Genomic DNA, 23,971 nt, shown 5'->3' with positions numbered 1-23,971 from the left:
ACCATGTGCAAGGACATTTATAGATGTTTCAGATAAATTTTCAACCAAATAATATAGCCCAGAGAGAAAAATAGCTTCACATTATCTTGAGGGTTGGATCTTCCTAGAGATGATCTGTCCTTCAGAGGATTTAGAACAATACACGCTGTATTTTAAAAGAAGTCATCACCTCCTTCAATGTTCTGAGTCTCTTCTTATTCATATTGGAAGTAAGAGTAAGGTGGTATAAACGTTCCCTTAAAGGAATCACTATGCTGCAAGATAACTGCACATAAAGACCTTTGGTGGTAAGGTATCAAGTGTAGATTGGACCATAACTGATTCCAATTTTATGGTAGGATATGAAATTGAAAATAATTATATATACGTATTTGTGCATATGTATGTTTATATTCTGAAATTCAATATGTTGTTATGTATAAATTGGACTACAAGCTGCTTATAGAGTCAATATATCTTATGTGTAGAAATTGATAATAATAGCATAACAGTCATTAGGGCACTTAGAATACTGAATTATATGATAGGAATTTTTTTTTTGAGACAGAATCTCACTATGTTGCCCTTGGTAGAATGCTGTGGCATCACAACTCACAGGAACCTCAAACTCCTGGGCTTAAGAGATTCTTTTGCCTCAGCCTCCCAAGTAGCTGAGACTGCAGGCACCCACCACAATGCCTGGCTATTTTTTGTTGTAGTTGTCATTGTTTTGCTGGCCCTGGCTGGGTTTGAACCCACCAGCCTTGGTGCATGTGGCCAGCACCATAACCACTATGCTACAGGCATCGAGCCATGATAGAAACAATTCTGAGGTAGCCCTGAGCTATATGTAATCTCCCCCACTCCTTGGGCATAAGCAGGACTTATAACTTGATTCTAAACAATGGAAAATAACAAAAGCTGTGGGACAGCCACTCCCTTGATTAGGTGGCACTGTGTAGTGAAAGCGATGGGAGGTGTGTCTGTGATTGCATCATTTTAATGTAAGATTTGTCTTAGTACACTGTAGCAAGAGATTTTCCTGCTGGTTTGATGAATTAAATTGCCATGGGGTCATGTGTCAAATAGCTATGACTGGCCTCTAGGAGCTGAGTATATGGTTCAACTGACAGTCAGCAAGAAAGCCAGGACCTCAGTTCTAAGCCACAAGAAAATAAATTCTGCCAATAGTTACCTAAGCTCAGAGCAAGACCCCAAGGTCCACCTAAACCTAGAGAACTCTTTGCTTATAGTCTTACAGGACTCCGTGATGAAGACTGAACTAAGACTCCAAACTCCTGCCTCCAGGGAATGTGAGATGATAAATATTTATCATTTTAAGCCATTAAGTTTGTGGAAAGTTGTTATATAGCAATAGAAAACAGTTTAAAAAGTATTTGTTTCCTGAAATTATGGGACCTGAATTTCAATCCTTGGCAAAAGTATTACTTCTCAACAATTCAACAGAACCTTAATAAAAAATTATCCTCAGGGGGAAGGACATTTCATGTAATAGAAGTTATATCTTACCAAATTCAGTGGACACAGGCAGCTCCAGTATATTGCACAAGAAGTCCATCACTGGACGAATGGATAAGAAAAATAGTGGTAAGTATATATAATGGAATACGACTGAGCCATAAAAAAGAATGAAATACAGGCATTTGCAGCAACTATGACCCAGAATAAAATGTACGTTCTACATCTCAATGCATAGAAACATATATTACAAAACATTATCTAGTATACAATGCACTCTGATATTTTCTATTCTATTCTCTTTAATTTTATTTAATACAGGTTGTGACCCATAAATTGGTTTCATGGCCAACTAGTGGTCATTGCAACTTGAAAACCATTTCCTTATAGAGCTTCAGAGCTGAACTTTTACAAATTAATATACACATACATGTTTATATGTGTTGCGATATAGACGATGTACATTTTATCCTAGGTCACTGTTCAAAAGGGTCAAAGTCATTGCTATGAGTCTGCAGCTGCTTGCATTATGACCCCCTCCTTAGAGCCAAGCCCAGGCTTGATTCCACATTAGTTCAGTGAAGAGGCATTTCTATAGGGGAATCCCAGGGTCCATGTTCAGGTAAAGCCTTTCCAGTATATATTCATCACTGATAGCAATGATTAGCTGAATCACTCCTATACATTTGCCAGCACTTTCCATACAGTGTATGTCCTAGCATTCTTCAAACTACTCCCACAATAGGAAAAGCTGAATTTTTCTAAGTTTGAGTTTCTTGAAAGTATATAAACTCCATTTCAGCCATTTTTCTTGACAGCATTGCAGCAGAAGTAGCAAGTGGTAACGCTGTGTATCAGGGAAAACACCGAATGGCAAATATTGTTCATTTGCATATTCCCAAAATAATGGGATGAAGATAATAATTAATAGCTATATTTATACCACTTGATGTAATTAATTCCAGCTAAGATGTTTGTAAACATGTGATTTTATGTTTGGGTAAATGTGTCAACGTGAAAATTAGTCACTAAGGCAAAGCACTGAGGAAAATTTAAAAAAGTCCCCAGCAGCCCCGTGCAGACGGTGTGCCGAGGGAGTTCTCAGTTTTTCACTTTGAGACATTTTACCCACAGAAATCACAGTGCTATTCTATGACCCCAAAATAAAAAGTCTCCGTAGAGGTGGTGGAAAAAGTGGTAGAGAAGAAATAAAGGAGTGAGCAAAGGGTGGGGTGAGGCATGATGCCCAGCGCTTTCCAAATTCAAATTAAGGCAGAGTAGAAAGAGAACGTTTCTTAAGGTAGAGCCATTTACCTTCAAATGTAGACTCTCATGACACAGTTTCCCAAGGAAAAGTTATTTCTTATCTTAAATATTTCTTAACTGAAATAAGAAAAACTAAGAGAAAACATGATTGGAGATAAAACTTGTTTTATGGAGAGCAGATGCTGTTCCAAGGCTCTTGGTGAAAGAAAATTAGGGACCACGTGATGGCTGATGAAGTGTTGTTCAAAGAAACAAGATGTGCAAGTTTATTAAAAGACTAACATTTTTGAGAAGCCATTCAGATTGGACTCATATGGCAAATTTTAAAAAGAAAAGGGGTTCTGGGCAGGGATGTTCATGGACCAAAATGGTGGATGTGGTTTTGAGCTGATTTGCTTAGTTTGGGTCCAAACCTCTTCTTGTTTCAAGTCAATGAACCCACTTCACAGTTGTGAGGACAGCCCACGAAACAAAGGATCCTGAAAATCTCCTGGTATGCAGGGGCCTTCCTTTGAGCTGACTGAAGCTGGGAGTGCAGAGGACAAAGGCTCCCTGCCTTCATCTCAGCCACAAGCTCCTGCTCTGGGAAGGGTCAGATGGGGAAGAGAAACCTCCTATCAGAGTTAATGATTACAGCCTTTCTTTGCTAATTAAGGCCACTGACTCATGTGTGAAAACACAACTTAAAAGGCTCCACACCAGCTGAGAAGTCAGGGCTGGAGAGGAAAGGAGCAGGAAACCCTTTAAATAACTAAATATAAAGAAGAATCCTTTATTTTCTGATAACTGTAGCCTTCAGATCTATAATGTCTGAGCAGGGTAAATAGGCAAAAGCATGTCACTGCTGCCATCACACAGTAGTTCCATTTTAGTTAAGAGCCACCACTTCCATATTACCTTTCATAAGGACGTAGACAAGAGTCACCCAAAGCCTTGGTCTTTATTTCAGTTTTTCCCTTTACATTATTGCATGAGCAATTCTAATCCTTGAGTTTTGTAAAATAACTTTGCCATGGAGCATTTTAACTCCCAACAACTATAAAAACTAAAAGTATGCATTTCCATAGACATATACTTTCATATATGTACAAACACGCATGTATGTAAAGTCACAAGGATATATAATATTGAGACTTATTTTTCTGAGATATAATAAGCTCTAAATAGAACCCCAGCATTCTGAAAGAGTTCACAGATTCTGTTAACTAGAACATTTGCTACTCACAGTATGGACAGTTCTTTCCATAGAAAATAATTTCAACATTATTCTATAAGAGTGAAATTTTGGTTCCAGAAGGGATATATAATGTAAATATTATATACATATTATTTAAACACAGATTTAAATAATATATAAATAAATATCTAAATAATATACACATACATGTGTATATACTATGTATGTATGTGTATATATTATTTTCAAACCTTGCCTAGGAGATCGATTCATATAGTGTATGGAATTTTTAATATATAAATACTTGGTGAATGAGGAAACAACTAACCTTAAGACACCAAGATGATCTCAGACAAATTTATTCAATTGCTTAGCAAGTTTTCACCATATAGGTGGGCACATTTTATATTTTAGTATGTTTATAAATATATGTGTGTATATGGTACTAAATACCATACTAAATGAAAAAATTGCGATGTAAGACTTTGATTTGGTAAAGACTGCACAATGTGATATGTTTATAGTTGGGAAAATCAAGACACATGCTTGTCAGCTGAGATTCTGTTCATGTTTCTGTTGTCAAGAGTTATAAATTGTGATCTATTATGGATTTTTCTCCATGGCTCTCTTGACCAAGACTAGTCCAACATTAAAAAAAAAAAATTAAAAATGCAACATCACTTATAAAATTCACACTTCACCTCATTTCCTTATAAGCCCTCTATATATATAAAGGAAGGTCATTTTGTTTTAAACCAACCCCTGACTAGCACTAATTACTGCTGTATTACTAGAATATAAATTTGGGAACTTTCTAATTGTCCTTCCCTTTTGCAAACACAGGCTAACGTTAGACTTTTTGTTATGAGACACATTTAATTGCTTTGGTATAAGGGAAACAATAGTAATATTAGCAGGGCTTTACAATCATATAATACTAGAGTGATTCCAGATAAAAGCCTGCATTTTTTGTCATTATTAAACACAGAGTTTCATTTTGGCTGTGGGTGATAACAGGGCTAGAATGTCACATTAAGGGATGGTGAACGTGAGTGGGATTCTGCTTATGAATATTTGTGTATATTCTCCTGCAGCCCAACACACACATATGAATCGTTCAAGGAACGTAACAGCAGTTTACCTGATGAGTCATCACACGGTCCCTGCTTTGTTCCAGTGCAGTCAGAGCCGCTCATTAATTTGGATGGTAACAATGCTCCAGTGGTAAACACAAAGGTGCAGAACCTCCTGCACCCAAGGAGATGCTTTAAAGGGCTCACTTGATGAAAACATCTGCAGTGCCTATTTTAAATTAAGGCCTCCAAACTAGCAAGTAAGATACTCATTGCCCAGTAAACAAAAGGGGCATGTGCCTTGCAGTGAAGGCGCATTAAACGAGGAAGAAAGGGGAAAAAAACATGAAAACAAAAAAAAAAACTAGAAATAACAAGACAGAAAGGAAAAGAGGATAAATAGTGAAATAGAGAATGGAGGACATTCACAAGTATCTGTGGAATTCAGCAAGATCAATGCTGATGTCTCAGAGATTGGAGAGATGTGGTGAGAAACCCAAGCATTGAGCAATCTTTCTGTTGCCGAAAAATTAGAAATCCAAGGTATGGAAAGATATACACTCTACTTGTCTGCCAAGGTGGAGTTTACCTGTGAGTGGACACCTCTGCCTCTGGAAATGTAAAGTTTGTCTTCCTTCCAACACAAGACCAAAAACTAAAGCAAGTATAGATGTCTTCACAATACAATAAATGTAATTCAAAGAGGATGCCTGTGATTACAAACTTCTGGGAAACGCTGCCTTAAAGTAAAGCAGACTCAGTTCCTGCACGACTTCTCAGGGCCTTCCACATGCTAATAAACTCCACCTATTTTCAAGGTGGGAAGGCACATATATGTCCTCTAGTGAGAAAGTAGATCAAGCCTCCCTCCATTCAGAGCATGGACAGTGAGCCAGATTGTGCTTCCTCAAGCTGACTTTGGAAAAGGCTAAATTAGACGTTTCAGTTAAGACATCTAATCATATATTTTAAAAAAATCAAACTCTTTTAAAAGCCAAAAAAAATTTAAAAATACACCTGAAAAAAGTTATTTAAGGATTAGTTTAGGAATTTGTTTTTATATAGCATTTGGTAGAGTTTAGTAACAACTTTAAACTTGATCAGAAACTTATTTCTACAGTGTCAATATTTGTCTTTTCTGCATGGCGGTATCTTTTATTTAATGCATACAAGAAAATCACTCAGAAGTTCAGCACTACATGTGGCTATAAAAGATTAAGATATTAGAGCTTAGAAGGGCAGACAAAAACTTGTGAATAAAAACCTTAGTGATGGGTGGCACCTGTGACTCAAGGAGTAGGGCTGCAGCTCCGTATACCAGAGGTGACCGGTTCAAACCCGGACCCGGCCAAAAAAAAAAACTGCCAAAAACCTTAGTGATAATTGGAACCTGCTAGAGCCTCATGAAGATAGAGCACTGTGGTTTGACAGACTTACTAATTAAATGAGGTAATGTATTAAAATGGTTTAACATTGTGCTTGGCACACGATCAGCATCCAATAGTAGTAATTACTTTCATACGTTAATGATAGTCCTATGTCACACACCACATAAAAGAATGGGGCCTTTATAAGTGTAGAAGTGACCTCCTAAAAATAAGGAGAGAGAATGAACAGGTAATCTACACTGAGCCACAAACTACAGGTGGCAGAATGACCTTGTTCTTAATGTAATCTAATTTAACCCAACCTCTCCCAGTAGCTCTAATCTAATCTAATCTCATCAACTGAAATAGGCTGGCATTTGTTATAAATTAGTTAAGCTCACCAGTGGCCATACAGATTTTGTCAAAATCATCTCTCTATACCATCATGCATCACAACGTTGGTTTAATTGTCCCCCCCCCCCCAGTATCTGGACCTTTCCCCTGGTACTAACTTGCTAATTGATCTTGAATAACTTTCACCAACTACCCTGTGATGGTTTGAATGTGTCCCTTCCAAAATTCATGTTGAAACTTAATTCCCCCAATGTGGTGGTGGTTTTAAGAAGTGGGGAAGTGATTAAATCACAAGGGCACTGCCCTTATGAATGGTTTGTGCCTTATGAAAAGGGCTGGAAGGAACTTAATTGTGCCATATCATCTAATGGCACAGTCACTTTGTACTCACATTTTTCCATATAACCAGTTGAATTATATGCCTTCAAAAGTCCTTAACCCCAGTCCTTCAGAATTTAATTTTACTGTATGTGTAAACAGCAACTTTATAGAGGTAATCAAGTTAAATAAAATGAGGTCATTAGGCTGGGTTTTAATAAAAAAAAAAAAAACTGATGTCTTTATAAAAAGAGAAAATTTGGACACAAATACAGACATGTATTTGAGATGAAAGATAATTTGAAGACAGAAAAAGAGAAACCAGCCACAGGACTTGGTAATGCATCTACAAGCTGAGTTACACCAAAGATTGCCAGAAAATGCCAGAAGCTACAAGAAAAAAACAAGCAGGGATTCTTCATTCAAGCAGGCAAAAGAGTATGGCCCTGCTCAGCACCATCTGCTAGCCTCCAGAACCCTAAGACGATGATTTTTTTATTTTTTTAAGACACCCATGTTATGGCACTTGGTTACAGGATCCCCAGGAACTAATACTATGTTGGCAGTTTCTTAACAGCACTGCAATTATTTATTCAGTTTACTGTTATAAGCCATTTTCCACACTAGAATGCAAATTTCCCAAGAGGAGAGAATCTACCAAACATGTAGATCCTTACCATACTTGTGATACATATTCCGAACAATATATTACCTGGTTCTGGGGAAATGCCTAATAAAGAGCTAGTATTAAAATATGTACAATAAATTAAGGAATTGTAGAATGAAATGGAAAAATGAATGAAGTCTTAAAGACAGTGATCAAGGACACCTCTAACATTGCTTTCTGCTTTGTTTGCTTACTTGATTGCTTTCTGCTTCTCTAAGTATCCCTCTAACACAAGCCTTCGGAGGAGTACAATTCAGCATGTGAGCGTCAGTAAAGATCTACGGAAGCAAAATCTCAGAGGATCTCAGTGCCTACATGATCCCTCCTTAGAAAGAGAGGAAAAGCAGAAGATCCTTTAAAGAGGAAACAAAGTACAATTAGAAATTACTTTCTGCCCCTAGCTCATGTAGGTTTTATGGTTTTGGACAGTTATAGATAACGGCAAACTTGATCACAGGTATTTCTAATCGAAGGCATTTAATGTATGAGGCAATAAAATATTAGCATTTAAAACACAGATGATGGAGGCAGAGAACCCAAAAGATCAAATTCCATTAACTCACAAACTGTGACCTCACAGAATTTATATTATTTTAAAAGACCCAGTTTTCTCAATTTCATCCATAATGAGGACTAATCGTATCTACCCTAAAACATTGATGGGAAGATTAAGAGATGATGCTTGAATAGTATTAGCACGCTGCCTGTAACACAGCTAAAATGCAACTGCTAGATACTATGCATAATTTTGTTATTTCAAGAGTCTATTGGTCACAGAATTCACGGTTAATACTGATGCCTTTTGTGGTACATGAGGAATACACATTTCAAATTAAAATATTGCACATATTAAAAATTTTGCAGACACACAAAGTAAACCTATATTTATTTCTATTGGCCTTGACTATCATACTAGAATTCATTAATTTAAATGAAATTGAAGATCAGGAGTCACTTTCACATGTAGAATCCAAATCCCCAGAGTTGTTGTAATCCCGGTATAACTAATTTATCGTAGAATCCTAAAGAAATAGGAAAGATGCCTTCTCAATACTATCATTCAAGCCTGTTAGAAGGCTCTGAACAACCACAATTCATGACTAATCTGAGCGAGGTACTGTCTCAATAACAAGTGCATGGGTGTATTAACTTTTTCTGCATGTGGAATAACATTTCTGAGGGAGACATAGGAAGAGGCCCGTGTGTGTGTGTGTGTGTTTAGTTTATTTCCTACACCGTAACCATGACAGCATAGTAACCGATCATACATATTACATCATATGACAATGCCGTTCATGGAGATGAAGGGAAAAGTGCAAGAGTAATAACAATAACCAGTAGATTTTTTTATTATCATAGTTTATAAAGTATTTTCCTACTAATTATCTCACTTACTACTCTCAGAGGATAGGTCAAATAATTATAAGTAATATTTCTATTTCAAAATCCCAGGAACTGAGGTCAGTGGTTTGGCTAAAGTCAAGAGCTGATCTGTAATAAGAATGGCACTAAATCCACAAATTCCAACATCACATGTTCTTTCCTTCCATTATAACTCGCTGTAGTAATTATGTACAAAGCATGATGGACAGATTGATGACCTGAATATAGTCAGAAAGAGAGACTGCATGAATACATCTTGCTCTCCCGTTACCATGTAATTTCAGTTCATCAGCTTTCAAAACATCACCTCTTGCCTATGTTGAGTACTGACGTCATAAAACAGGGGTCACGTAACAGACTACATTATGTTAAACTTACCTGATGTGGTTTTACCCATAAAACTACACTACTACATGGAAATTCATAGAGTAGAGTTGTCTAGATAATCTAAATGATTTCAAAATTTGTAGCAAAATTGGCAAGAAGGGGTGAATGGTTGTTTCGATACTTCAATTCAATACCCAGGCTTCACAGTGAACAAGGAAACCAGGCCCCCTTGTCTCTGGGAAATCCTCCACTTCGTGATACCTGAATTCTTCTACCCAAACAAAACACTGTCTGAAGCCTGAAGGACAGTCCACAAAGAGACAAAATTCAAAATCATAACCTCATCTGTAAGGGAATGTGGCAGACTGCCTCATCAAGGCAGCCTCAAAACCAAGAGCAACCTGTTCCTCTGCAGAGTAACAACAGTCTCTTATCATTTGGATCTGGACAGTCTGAGCCTTCATGGCGCTTCATACATCCTACATATCCAGGCGGGCTTGCCCTTGATAGGCTTCAGGAAGCTCCATGATCCCAAGCACCATAGCTGTTCCTTAGAGCCTTGAGAACGTGAGCACTCCCAAGATAGATTCACAGACTGCAGCCTTCCAGCCCCCGACAACATGCTCTCTTCTCCATTTTACATACCCATATCTTGTTTCCCTAAACACATTCCTAAGTCATTTAATTCTTTTTTAACTCTCCCAAATCCTCAGCCTGTCACTGTCCTAGATAGGAATTCAGCTACTGTGTGAAATGTCCTGAGCTAGGTTCTGGAGCTATATGGGTGACAAATAAAGAAGCCTTGCTTTTCAGAGCTCCCAAGGCCACTATGGAGACCCTCTCATTTAGGCTTATATCAATATGACACAAAAGCTACACCAATGATACAAATACATTATGTGCGGTGTTTGGGGAGGCTGAGATGATGTAATAATTGACAAGATATTCCCTAGTAGAGAAGGAGGATGGGGTATTTCAGTGAGAACAATATGACCACATTCACCCAGTTTCTAAGAGTATGTCTGGTGTGTTTTCAGAATGTCAAGTGGTCTGACAAGATTGCACAGAAAGGATGGAGACAGAGCAGAGCGGTGTTACACGGTGAAAGGGACCTGAGTGCTTTCCCATTGTCTTCCGTGCTGCACTGTAGGCTCACTGAATGCAAGGACAATAGGTTTTGTTCCGAGCTTTATTATCAGCATTCAGAACAGTGTCTGGCACATGGTGGCTGTTTAGAAAACTTACTTTTTTTTAAGAAAACTTTTTAAAAAATAATTAATTGAGTGAATGAGAGTTAAAGAGAATTGCGCATGATATTCAAACAAGGAAATAAAATTATTAGATTAGTATTTTAAAAGACAGCTTTGTGTCCTTAATTCTTTGCTTTTACCTTAAAGAATGTTCTTTTTATAACATATAATTGATCACTTAATATACATCCCCAGTTTATGCCATATTCCTGCCATAGCTTTTTGTTTCTTTTTTTTTTCCTCAAGAAAAACAAAGAGACTATTGACTTAAAATATAAGTTGGATCAGAACTTAAGAAAACAAGGAGACCATTGACTTAAAATATAAGTTGGATCAGAATCCCTTGTGGTGAAACCCACCAGTGGCTGCCCAGCTCACTCAGGCTAAAAGCTAAAGTTCTTCTGAAGGCCTGAAAATCTTATATCATCACTGTCTTTTACTTTATCTTCAGCTCTGATTTCTCTCCCTCACTATTTCCCTTCCAGCCACACTTACCTTTTGGGACTTTGTGAATAAACCAGTCATACCCCTAACTATTCTCTCTGCTTGGAACCATCTGCCCCTAGATATCTGCAGGCTTCACATCCTCCTCCCGTCTAGGCCTTTGCTCAAAAGTCATTTTCTCATAATGCCTTTCCTAAACAGTTTGTTCAAAATTCTATACTTTGTCTTCTCCCACTATCATTTCACCTTATCCACCTCCAGTTTTTCTTGTTATATAGCACTACTGAACACCACTATATAATTTACTTTCTTTATAGGCTATTGTTTGTTTTCCATTTTCTCTCACTTAACAAAAACAGAGATATTTTGTCTGTGTTTTTTCCCCATGCATTGGTATTACTCATTGATATTACTACAAGTGTTTATGATTAGAATTAATTGAGCCTGGCACACTGTAGGTGCTTTAAGGATGGTTGTTAAATTTCATCGACTGTTTAGCTATTTGAATAAAGATGGGTTTCGGCAAATATACAATAGTAGATAGTGTATATGGCTTGCCTAGTTTTCAAGGTGGTAGTTAAAAATGAATGTTATGATAAATGGGCAGATCCCCCCAAAATATAAGGTTCTATATGCTTATAAATTAGTATTTGATTAGTGACGTCAATAGTGTGGGTCCAATAGTCTTCTAAGTCATCTTATTGCCTTGAGGAGGCTGTGCTCCTCAATGGCAGGAAAAGAAGAGAGAGGAAAGGAAGTGAGCTCCCAAAGAGTCTGGAAATGAGAACCCATTGACTTGGTAAACACATTTGGGCCACGGCTCAGTTGTGGCGATTCTGCCCATCTAAGCTGGGAATTTACAGAAGGTGGATGGATAAGCAGTTGGGAGCAGTTGCACAGCAGGAAGGCAGTGTGGAGATGCTCCCTCCACCAGAAGAACTAGAGAGAAACAAGGGTGCACCATGCCAAAACACGGCGAGACCACACCTGCTGGGAACCCACAGGCGCAGACATGTCCATTTGCTGCTTGAGGTTAACGGTGAGGTAGAAGAGTTATAGATTTTATCCAGGATTAATTATTTCATTCTGAAACTGCTATCTGGCCTTGTGCAAACATCAAAATGCCCCATATGTTTTACGTTTGCCGCTCCAGATCCACTCTCTGCCTTCTCCACCCTAGAGGGACAGGGCTCCTTTGCCCTCTAGATTTACATCAATTTCTTCCCACGGGGGACAGAGGCAGAGGACTGGAGAAAGGGAGGAGTGCCAGTCATATGTTCCCCTGGGTCCCTCCCTGTGGGATCTGCTGGGCTCTCTGTGATCTTCAAACAAACAGCATTGCTCTGAAGGTCACCTTCTCCACATAATTCTCTCCTTCTGGCTACTGGTAGCCTTTCGCTCTCTCTGTCTCTGCAGGCCTCGGAGCACTGATAGCCCTTCTCTTTCTAGTCCCACGTTCCTTAAGGCATCAACCCTTGTCATTCACCAAACCACTCACAATTTTGAAAAGCTGTCCCTTTCGTAAGCCTTATTTGAATCAGACTACATCTGAATGTGCTAGCTGTTGAGTTTCCTGTTGAGGTCTCACTGAAACACATACATTCTTTGAGACTTAGTTTTTTTCATATCAAGAAAAGTAAAAATAATAATATACACCCCCCAGAGCCATAGTGACCATTAAATTGAGCAACCCTCGTGAAATACACAGCAAAGTGGTTGACCTGGAAGAGCGCATACACACAATTTGAGTGTGGGGACTTGTTTTGCTTGTAACTTAGCACAGTGTGCTGTGAGCACCGGCTTACTTTGTCTCCTCCCTGGAGACTGAGCAGAACTCAAAGGCAGGGCCAGAGGTGCAAAGATCAGGACCTGTGCCTCCAGCAGGTGCCCTGGAAATGTCAATTTAATGATCACCGAGAGAACACAGCACGTCAGCGGCAGAGAGAAGACAGGGATCCAGCACAAGGTATCCCCAGCTAAGAGTAAAACATGCAGCCTCATAATCAGAACATAGGGCGGCGCCTGTGGCTCAGTGAGTAGGGCGCCGGCCCCATATGCCGAGGGTGGCGGGTTCAAACCCAGCCCCGGCCAAATGGCAACAAAAAAAATAGCCGGGCATTGTGGCAGGTGCCTGTAGTCCCAGCTGCTTGGGAGGCTGAGGCAAGAGAATCGCGTAAGCCCAAGAGTTAGAGGTTGCTGTGAGCCGCGTGACGCCACGGCACTCTACCCGAGGGCGGTACAGTGAGACTCTGTCTCTACAAAAAAAAAAAAAAAAAAAGATGTTGTAATTAAATACAGGATCTGAATAAGAAAAGACTACTTGGGTCTTTTTAGTCACGTATAGCTAGTAATAACATTAAGAGGCTCTGTCTCCCTCTGTGAGGTGTGTGTGTAGATGACAGGTAGGTGGATGGATGGACGGATAGATAAATAAATAGATGTTGCAAACTCACTCAATCCGTTGTTATTTGATACATTTTCCTTAAAAGTGGCAGTCTAGAGATGAACTGTCACCAATTAAATAGATGATTATACCAATTCACCATCAATTACCTAAAATCTGGAAAAAAAAAAAGCTTAACAACTAGCAAAGGAGTGATTAAATTCAAAGAGAGTTTGATTTCTAAAACTCAATATTTAAAACTTGATTCTTTTATATATAGTCCAAATAGCATAATTATCAAATTAGCAAAGGTATTATTTCCTTTTTTTTTTTTTCTCTTTCGCTTTTGAGATGGAGTCTTACTCTGTCTCCCTGGATAGAGTGTCCTGGCATCATAGCTCACAGCGACCTCATATGCTCAGTCTCAAGTAATCTTCTTGCTTCAGCTTCCCAAGTAGCTGGGACTGCAGGCACCTGTCACAACACCAACTAGTTTTTCTATTTTTTAGAGATGGGTCTTGCTCTCGCTTAGGCTTGTCTTGAGCTTCTGAACTCAAGCAAGCCACCTGCCTTGGCCTCCCAGAGTGCTAGGATTACAGGTATGAACCACTGCACCCAGCCAGGTATTATTTCGCATATAATTTTTTTCAACTAAAAATCATATATCATAACACAAATTTATTCATACCTGCACAAGTGGGGAAATGAAAAGGCATATTTTTTTTGTTTTAATTTGAAAATAAGATGATGAATAACTTGATATGATGATGAGCTCAGCAATTTCTACCTTTAATTTTGAAGCAGACGTGGAAATTTTGGAAAACTCTTCCTACCATTGTCCTCTCCCTGTTAGATTCTCTGCTCTGTAGTATGAGGGGGCATCTGTTGAGTGGGAGGGATTCTGGCAGCATCACCAGAAGTCTGTTCTATGTGACATGAACCAAATCAACAGACCTGAGGCACTACATAAAAGAGCTCTTTTCTGGCAATGATTTCCTCCTGGAATAAAGCCAGCCCCAATTTGATCTCATCTCTCTGTTGTTTTCTTGTTTACTTTTACTTGGAGGATCTCTCCCTTATGTCTGTCTCTGCACCTCTGCTGACCAACAGGTGGACAGTTGGCAGGAATGATTTTTTCCTAGTGAACTTCTCGAGTGTAGGGAGGCATCTGCAGGCATCCGTGAGTTGCATGCTTCTGTAGCATATAGGTACGTACTGAAGTACCCCTTTCAGTGGAAATGACATCCTACAATTCTTGAATTCTATGTTTCTCCTAAAGTCTCCACAGCTTCAGTAGCTGAAGAATTGGGCTGGATCAGGGCTGTACAGAGAGCCTCTTTCCTCTGACTGTGACCACCAGCAGCACAGAAAGTCCATTTATGGCACCTGCCAGGGATAAGAGGTAGAGTTCTGTGCTTAAGGACAGACTTACACTGGATGGACTTGGGTTTGAGATCTGCTTCTGCCATTGCTTCCTGTGCAGTCTTAGGCAAGTTGCTATGTCCCCCTAAACTTCCTTTAAAAACACACATAATTAAAATACCTATGACACCAGGCACAGTGGCTCATGCCTGTAATCCTAGCGCTCTGGGAGGCCAAGGCGGGTGGGTTGCCTGAGCTCAGAAGTTCGAGACCAGCCTGAGCAAGAGCAAGACCCTATCTCTACTAAGAATTCCAAAGTTAGCAGGGTGTTAAGGCAGGTTCCTATAGTCCCAGCTACTCAGGAAACTGAGGCAAGAGAATCGCTTGAGCCCAACAGTTGGAGGTTGCTGTGAGCTATGACACTATGGCACTCTACCAAGGGTGACAAAGTGAGACTCTGTCTCAAAAAATAAACAAATAAATAAAATAAATAAAATACCTACCTCACAATATTTTTGAGGAGTAAATAAAATAATATACTTGATGTGAAAGGGACATACTAAGTAAAAAAACAAATAGCATAGAAAGAAAGAAGACAAAAAAGGAAAAAAGAAAAAAATCAATCATGAGAGGAGTCAGAAGGATAGAGGGATGGAGAAAGGGCAGGAGGGAGGAAATAAGAGTGGAAAAGAGGTGAGGGAAAACGTATTCTCCTGCTCTTGAAGAGGACCACTGTCGAAGGGAACTTACTCCTGGCTTTGTGGTTGCTTTACAGAATACTCTATTTATTCTGAACAAATAGCATGAGTCTTTTAATAATTCCAGCTTTGCCACTACCTGAAAAAGACAATTATAACATTTCCCTCAGTCATTTCTTGGTAGTCACAGAGAACAAAAAGGCAAAAGGTATCTATTTCCTTTTCCCAAATACTTGTAGTCTTTTATCTGCAATTCTCAAATGAGATTTGTCATCTCTACCTTGAATTTTTCAGGATTGTGTACATGTCTTGTCGTGTCTCCGTAGACTAGATGCTCTTTGATGGCGCATTTGTTTCTGATTCACATCTCTGTCCTCCACAAGGTGTCTGACGGGATATCTTTAGGGAGGTAATGTGTCTAGAAATAAGCAAGCAAACACAAGGTAAGGATCAAAGTAAGAGGCTTCTGGAGCCAGGGAGTGATTGATGACGGGAACCAGCAAGAAGGTTGAAAGCAAAGTTCCCTAATTTGCTGGTTCACACAACAGAGAAATAGGTTTGCTCTAAGAGAAGGAAAGAAAGAAGGAACAAAGAAGAAATAAAGGAAGAGAAAGGAAAGGGGGGAGAGAAGAGGAACCAGGCAGAGTCCACAGTAGATGAGCTTTGACTTTGTAGAGAAAGCAGGTTTAGCCTATTCTGTGATTGCACTAGTTTCTCCCCAGACCTGTTAGTTTGCTTGTATCAGTATTTCCACAAAGGGGATGTATGCCTACCACACCTGCGAAATGTAGTTGAACACATAGTTTTAAATCTAGACACCCTGGAACAGTAGAACTGACAACAATAATCTGGAAAATAATGCCTTTGGGGTAATATTTTAAGATTTTTTGTTAGCTTGAAAAGAAGTGGTCAACCTGAAAAATACTCCCCCTGTGCCTCAAACTAATATGTTTTATTACCGTCCTACCACCTTTTTCTTCAGGAGAGGATCAAAATAAAGTCCTTCTTCCCTCCCACCTTCCCCCACTCCTTTTCCGTATTTGAGAGCACCACACACGACACTACACAAATTTCTTGAGGAGAAAGAAAGGAATGAAAAAAAAAGAAGAAGAAAAAAGAGTGACATTGTGAATTTTTTCACTTCAGTGAGTTTGAAGTTAAAAGTCAATACTTCACCTACATGTCCCTCGAAAGTAAATGCAAATAATTCTCTCATTTAGGTTTCCATGAACTTAGTCCTCAGTCAGGCTTGTGGGGTCAGCTACAAACATGGGGAAATGAGGTCAGGGTAGGATTCACATTCAATATGGGCCATGTGCCGTGTGACAGACTTCTAGGTAGATGACCATCTTGGATGTCACACAGAGCTGAAGCAAACCAGGGCTTGCTATGTCACTCCTTACTGTCTGAGAGCTAGGCTAGTTCAGCTTCGTTTGACAGCAACAGACCAAGATAATGTGGGTAATTGAATAGTTAGCAAATCTATTTCTGGTCTATTCTTACCCAACCATGAAGAGAGAGCTTAATAGGGAGTCAGACAAGAAAGCCAGGACAGCCCTTCAATGAACAATAGGAAAGGGAAGGAAGGGAAATGAAGCTTTGCCTATCAGGACCAGAGCTGGTTACCCAAGCACAGCCCGGCCCAGGACTCAGATTCCGCTTGTCCCTTTAGATGGCCTCTGGTGGCCAATTCCTTCTCCCCTCAGATCTCCAAGGGGTGGACAAGAAGTAAGAGTGATTGAATATTCATTAATACTCATTAATATTCATTAATGGGGGAAACGTAATCAGAAATTCCATCTCTGATGCTCTCCCTCTCTCTCCTTAGAAAGGCTCACTGAGTCAGAGGGAGGTAAAGCCAAACGTCCACATTTATTTCTGCCTATTAATTCGAAGGCACTTAAAATATACTCTCTAAGGTAATAAGTAAAAAAGTATTAATAATAACAATATTAATTACAATTTATGAAATACTCTGCTAAGCACATTACTTGCCCAGTCTTATTTAATTTGATCTTCATAATACTATTACGAGATGGATATTATTATGTTCATTTTCCCAAACTATGCCTCTCTCTTCTCCCCACTGCCCTGCCCATCTGGGCTAAACCCTCAGATTCAAATCTCACACACCACCCTTGCCCTTAGCACCAGGGGAAACAAAGAAAGCAAAACCAGTGTATGGTGCCCCATGATCGCATTAATGTACACAGCTATGATTTAATATTAATAAAAATAAAAATTAAAAAATAAAAAGAAAGCATAACCTTTGGGTTCTTCCAGGTACGTAGGAACAAAAAAAGATTTACTCTACTGAATTTCTGCCTCTCTTTATCTTCTCAACTTAAGACTCAGTTCCTTACTTAATGAAGATCCTTACAAACTGAATGACACAGAACAACTAATTTTTAAATGTTACTTTAGAATTTTACAAAGCCCTCAAAAGTATAAAATCAGTGTGATTCCAAGAAAAATGCTGAATGGCAATGTTTACTTAAGGAAAAATAAAAGATCAACAGCAACATTTACATATTATGCATATACACAAACATATACAATATACAATACCCAAAATGAAAACATTCCAGATGGGTGTGCTCTGAGCGGATAGGGGATTTGTTTGTTCATGTGTTTTTCAGTTTTATCTGTCTCTGTATTTTCAGTTTCCTGCCATTGTGTTTGCAGTGAACATTTACTGAACACTTACCGTAAACTATTCTAAGAACTTTACATGTATTAACTCACTCAGGTCTCTCAAACAGTTGAAGCAGGTAGATACTATTATTATTTTCATTTTATGCCTAAAACAAATGGGGCATGGCGAGGTTAAGAAGCCTGCTAAGCTAGTAGATCGCACAGCAGATATCCTATCTGGCTTTACTCTCTGCGCTATTAACTACTGTATGCTACTGCACAGTAGTAAAAATGTTAACTTAATTAGCTTCAATTTTTTTTTAAAAAAAAAGAGCTTATTTTATGTCTTAAATGCACTTTGCAAATTTGGGAATTTCCAGGGAAAAGTAAGGATTCACATACTGGAGTGAGGGAAGAATGAATTAAATCAAGACTTTTTTTTTCTCTTTTAAAAATCATCATTTCATTGGATTGCCACGGCCATCCGATTTGCTTCAGGCCACTAAATGGCAAACTGGACATTAATTATTGCATTTGAGTGCTTTTTCCTTTGTAATTACCAATAATAACATTACATGGAGTCCCTGTTTGTCTAAAAAAAAAAAAACTCAAATGTTATTTTCTTTTTTCTTTTTCACATCTCTAAAAATGTAGCAACAGCCGGGCTTGTAGATTGAACACTCTTCCAGTAATAGTCATCTCACATCATCTGTCACCAAGGCCATTTCCAGGAGCTCACCATTGTTCAGGTGTATTCTTTTAAGACCTCCAGTTCTACGTTCTACCTGCCAGTTTATACAGGGGTCCTCAAACTGCAGCCCACGGGCCACGTGAGGCGGTGTGATTATATTTGTTCCCATTTTGTTTTTTTACTTCAAAATAAGATATGTGCAGTGTGCATAGGAATTTATTCATAGTTTGGTTTTTTTTATTTTTTAACTATAGTCCGGCCCTCCAACAGTCTGAGGGACAGCGAACTGGCCCCCTGCTTAAAAAGTTTGAGGACACCTGGGCTAGACAGTAGCTTCCATGCCATGATCTAGCTAGGATAATGATCTCATTATAAAACCAATCAGAAACTCTGTGCAGCCATTTTTTGCTCATCCAAAGGTTGAGATCCTGAGAGGGAAAAGGAACATCCATTTCAAGTGCTTGCCTGTTGAAAATACACATCTCAGAAAAGGCCAGCTTTACCTTGTACCCCTCCCCAGACCTCACCCTCCACCCTTCTATCCGTGCTCTGGAGCTAGATACCAGGCCTTGAGGTCATATGTGAAGTTGGATATCATGCTAAAAGTAGCCTGGGTTTGGGATATCAGCAGTGTAAGTCAAAGTCTTTGACAGGGGTCAAGAGATGAGTTTCGAAAACTTACAAAAAAGGCGATAATAAAAATCATTAACAGAAAACAGAACTTAGAACGTTAAAAATGAGATTGAAACTGAATCAAAACTAGAGTGCAATTATAACAAGTGAGGGGAGTCAGCAGCAAAAATCATTTAGGTGAAAATACATCCCAGTTTCCTTGGACAGCTTTGGTTTAGGGCTGTTGTCTGCCTAAAAGTATTCTGAGTTAAAGACAAGTTCCATGGACACAGGTGTAATTGTGGGTGTACTGGTATAGGCTATTCAAATTGGCTCACTGGATCCAGAATGAAGTGGAAACCCATGTTCTTGGAAATGGCTAAGAAAATTTCAGAAAGAATAATGTTAAATATTGAGATTTCAAACATATCCCCTTCTCACATGGGGTACCAAGAAAAGAAAAAAAAAGAAAAGAATCCAGAAAAATGAGTAGAGAGTAAGAAAATGCCAACCAGTTGGAAATAGGGAGCCTGGAGACTTGTGGAAATGCAGATTCCACAAGAATCTGTGTCTTGGGGAGGTCGCTGGAATTGAAGCCGGATGTCAAAAAAGAGGTTGGTCTAAGCTGACACAAGACTTTTACTAAAAAACCCCAAAACAGTACTTAGATCTATTTATTTCTCATGTCAGAAGAAGAAGGACAAGAATGGCAGACAGCCGCCATCTCTGGAGAGAGGAATTGCAAACTCATAGCCAAGAGTCTTCAATTAGAATAAAGCAATTGTTCACCTCCTGGAAATTGGAAAGAGTCAATTATCTCCCTGTTAGGACCACTTGTGCTCACAGGCTACTTTCTTCATATGGTGCTTCCTGTTACAAATCCCAATTCATCCCAGGAGAAAAATTTTCACACAATAAAATTTAAATAAGGTGTGCAAAGTGAGTTTTAAACAAGTTGCCAGACAGGTATAAAACCTTATGGGGGGAAACATCCGTAAGTACCTGTTACCACCTAACACCTTGGTTGACAGTTAGCTGCAAAGAGCAAAGGGGTGACATGGATGATCTGTGGAAATGAAGAGTGAAGCACACTTCACCTGTGGGATATTTTCATTTTCACCATTGTGTAGTATGTATTTATAGGTGTTCGCTTTACAGCAGCTCTTCTTCAACGTTACCAGCTTCCCAAGCAAGGACAAGCTACCCTGAACTTACGTACCCAAGGACAAAGAATGGCAGGGTTGAAATCTAGGACTTCCAGCTTCCAGGGCTTCATATAAAGTGTAGGCAACTGTCAACAGTGCCTTTGAGACCCGGAGAAAATCCTCCGTGCAACCCACTCCTAATCACTATCTTTCCCAGGCAGAGGATCAGGAATAACACTGCACCATTTAGCCTCTCTTAAAATATTACTATCGCCAGGAAGAGCTGCCATGTGCAATTTAGCTAGGAATCTGAAATAAAATGTGATGAAAAGCAAGTAAGAAGTGTGAGAAGAGGGGCTAAGATTTGTTGAGCTCCTACAAAGTGCCAGGCATTGTGCTACTTTTTAAAATTTTTATATTGAAATAACTACCAATGTATAGCCTATAGCTTCTATTATCGCATTTTTCAGGCAAGAAAATGGCATAAAAGAGGTGAAGAAACTTGGCGAAGGTAACACAGTTAGAAGTAAAGAAGACCATATTGGACACAGGAGGGAGGTCCTGGATAGAGGAGAGGGGAGGATGAGCAGGAAAGGCACCAAGTCCCTGGACATCTGAGAACGTGACAATATCCAGGGCTCTGGAATGTTCTCCCCCCATCCCTGCCCCTTCCCATGGTAGCTCATTTCCTTATTTTAGCCTTTTATTGTCCTCACAGAAGCCTTCTCCATCCCCCCAGTGCCAAGCAGCATCTTGACTGCCTTGAATGACCATACCAGCCTATTTATTCCTCCCATCACACTTCCTGCAATCTGTATTTTGCCTGCTTCTTTATTTGCTTGTTTATAAGAAGCCGTAGGAAGGCAGAGCCCTGATTGTTTCTCATTCACTATTCTAGATTCAGGATCTACTGATAGTAGACACTCAATAACAGTTTATTGAGGGATTTAACCGATATGTAAATGTATAAATGAATGAATAAACTCACAAGTAAAGGCACAAAATAGGGAGCCTACAATGTGGTAGGACAGATTCATCCTATTTCACAATTTGAGATAATGCTGTTATTTCTCTGAGTGTCTGGGAATTTCTCCTGACTCTCCTGCCTTCCAGATTTAAGATCCTCACTCCTCACCCAGTGAGGATGCCAGGGAGAAAAGAGAGACAGATACGCTAGATGGGTGAAAAATAGGACCCCCTCCTCTTTCCTTCCCAGACCATATCTCTCCCAAGTGGATATCTTTGAGCCTATGCAAAACAAAGCATGGTGTGAGGTCACCGGAATGCGATGCTGGCTAAGTCTACGAGTCACCATCACTTTTACATTTTCCTCTTCCAAAGGCACGGACTGCACGGCCCTTGCTTTGTCCACAGCACAATGACACTGGGCTTTCACGCTCAGCAGAGGTTTATACTGGATCACCTCGAGTCTGCACAGTGAATGCACATCACTGCCAGGGGAAGGTAGGTTTCCAGAAAGGCTGTCTCTAACATTTCTGCACGTAGCAGCTCAATGAAGGAAAGAAGCTGATGGACAGATTTCACTTCCCCCTTTAAGCAAATCCTCTTGCCCTCTGCACCTCGCCACTTGATCTCTCTGCATGACCGGAGCCCTCCGTCAGGAAGCATTTTGTGTAGGATGCCCCCGGTAGCTCATGAGTGGCAGGGCTGTGGCAGGGGATGGCAGCAGCTGCCACTGACACGTTTCAGTCAGACCATAGCAGGGCACTGCCAAGCAGGGAAACCAACAAAGGAGTCACAGCAACTGCCGAGGCTCAAATTGGATCATCTCTCCCTGTGTGGGAAAAAAATCCTTTTCAGGCACTGAGCAGTGGGGGTGACAGGGGAAGCCTAAGGAAGCCTGAACTCTGACTCCTCTCTTGGATTCGACGGCTGGCTTTGTGCCAAATGCAAAATTACATCTGAACTCCTAGCACTGCCTCAAAGTAGCAGAGACACGATCAGCTGAAGATGAAGCCACTTGGAGGTGTAATGCCTTTTGGGAAGATTTTTATTGTTATGCTTTTGAGCTGCTGCCTTGATGATCTTAGATACAAATTTTAAATGCCTGCATTTCTACTGGCTGTGCTGTGTGTGTGGAAGTTCGGACTGACAGTCTTCATAAGGCCAATCTCAAGCCCTCAATTATCAGACAGGGACAATGGTGATGCCTTCTCACCTCCCCTCCTCTGATCTTCTCCTGAAAAGCAGCAGCCCACTTCCAAGCACCACAGGATATTGGCACCACTGAGAAGGACCCTGGAGATTAACCAGCCCAGCCGTCTGTGATATACACACAAGGAAATGAAGGCAGAGAGAAGGAAAGGGACTCTGGCAAGGTCGATGTTTTGATCATTTCTTTATTTCCTTTGCCCTCATGGCATCAGGCTGCCCCCTCCTGGAGGGTAAAATCGGGCCTTCCATTGCTAGTGGAGTAGAGGATTCCAAATGAGTTTTCATAGACGAGGGACTTTTACAACCAGTGTGCTGTAGAGAGCAGACGCAACACCAACTCTCACTCAGCCCTTAGGGGAAAAAGGCGTGAAGGAAATGAAGGAAGTGGGGAGAAAGGTGTGTATGTGGAGGGAAGGGTGGAGAGAGAGGGAGAGATGGGGGGAGAGAGAGAGATGGAGAAAGAGAGAGAGATGGAGAAAGAGAGAGAGAGAGGATCATTTCTGAGTAAGTGGAATGAGGGGAAAGAGAAAAATACTCAGGGATCTTAGGAGACTTAGGTTTAAAGATCTACTGTCCATGGCCAATGTAAAATAACTAAATTACTCTTTTGAAGTGAGGAATAAATACTGAAGGAAGATAGAAAAAAAAATCTAGCCTAAAGCACTAAGCAGCTAATTTTATTAGTATCAAAATAGTGAAGATGAACTACCCCGAGATATCAAATGGTATCGTTTCTCCAATTGAACCTTGAATTATTTTCTAAATGCAAAGGGCCTGGTTATAAAAAGCAAATTGAAATTCTGACTTCCTTTTGGTCCTACAACTCTAAATTGTGCTTGTGAAAGATTTAGTCTATGCCTCTCTCCACATTTCAATGACTTTCCTTATATATTTGACTAGAGAAGACCCATGTGAACACAATATATTTGGCATCAAGTAATGGAATTTTAAGTAAAACTCGAGATGAATATTTGTTCATAGAGCTCCTATTATCAAAATATAAAGAGAAATGCAAACTGGGTTTTAGTATTGGGCTTGAAGATATTTTGCTGTATTGAGTTTGCATCTTTTTTCTACCTTGCATGTTTCTATTCATGTGTATTTTTATTGTTATCATTTCTGTGGTTTCAAAGGATTTGCACAAAAAAAGATTTAAATTGTAGCAGGGTTTGCTCTGTTTGAAACTG

General features: G+C 39.7%; 1 protein-coding gene across 6 annotated transcripts in view; it reads right to left on the bottom strand.

Annotated features, from left to right (window-relative positions):
- The window catches only part of LRRC4C (leucine rich repeat containing 4C), a 1,324,260-nt gene that overhangs the window by 39,815 nt on the left and 1,260,474 nt on the right, over positions 1 to 23,971 (bottom strand). For 2 of the 6 annotated variants that reach the window (XM_053560150.1, XM_053560152.1), the window contains one exon: positions 1,510 to 1,560. The exons of 3 other annotated variants lie outside the window; for them this stretch is intronic. The gene's annotated coding sequence lies outside the window, so the exon portion shown is untranslated. Of the gene's footprint in view, positions 1 to 1,509; positions 1,561 to 2,772; positions 2,917 to 23,971 lie in introns of those variants that run through there. One more of the 6 variants, XM_053560155.1, reaches the window with a different exon arrangement.

Source organism: Nycticebus coucang, chromosome 14 (genome assembly GCF_027406575.1).
Source record: "Nycticebus coucang isolate mNycCou1 chromosome 14, mNycCou1.pri, whole genome shotgun sequence".
Lineage (NCBI taxonomy): Eukaryota > Metazoa > Chordata > Mammalia > Primates > Lorisidae > Nycticebus > Nycticebus coucang.
The sequence above is the reverse complement of the archived record's forward strand: the minus strand, read 5'-3'. Positions and strand labels throughout refer to the sequence as shown.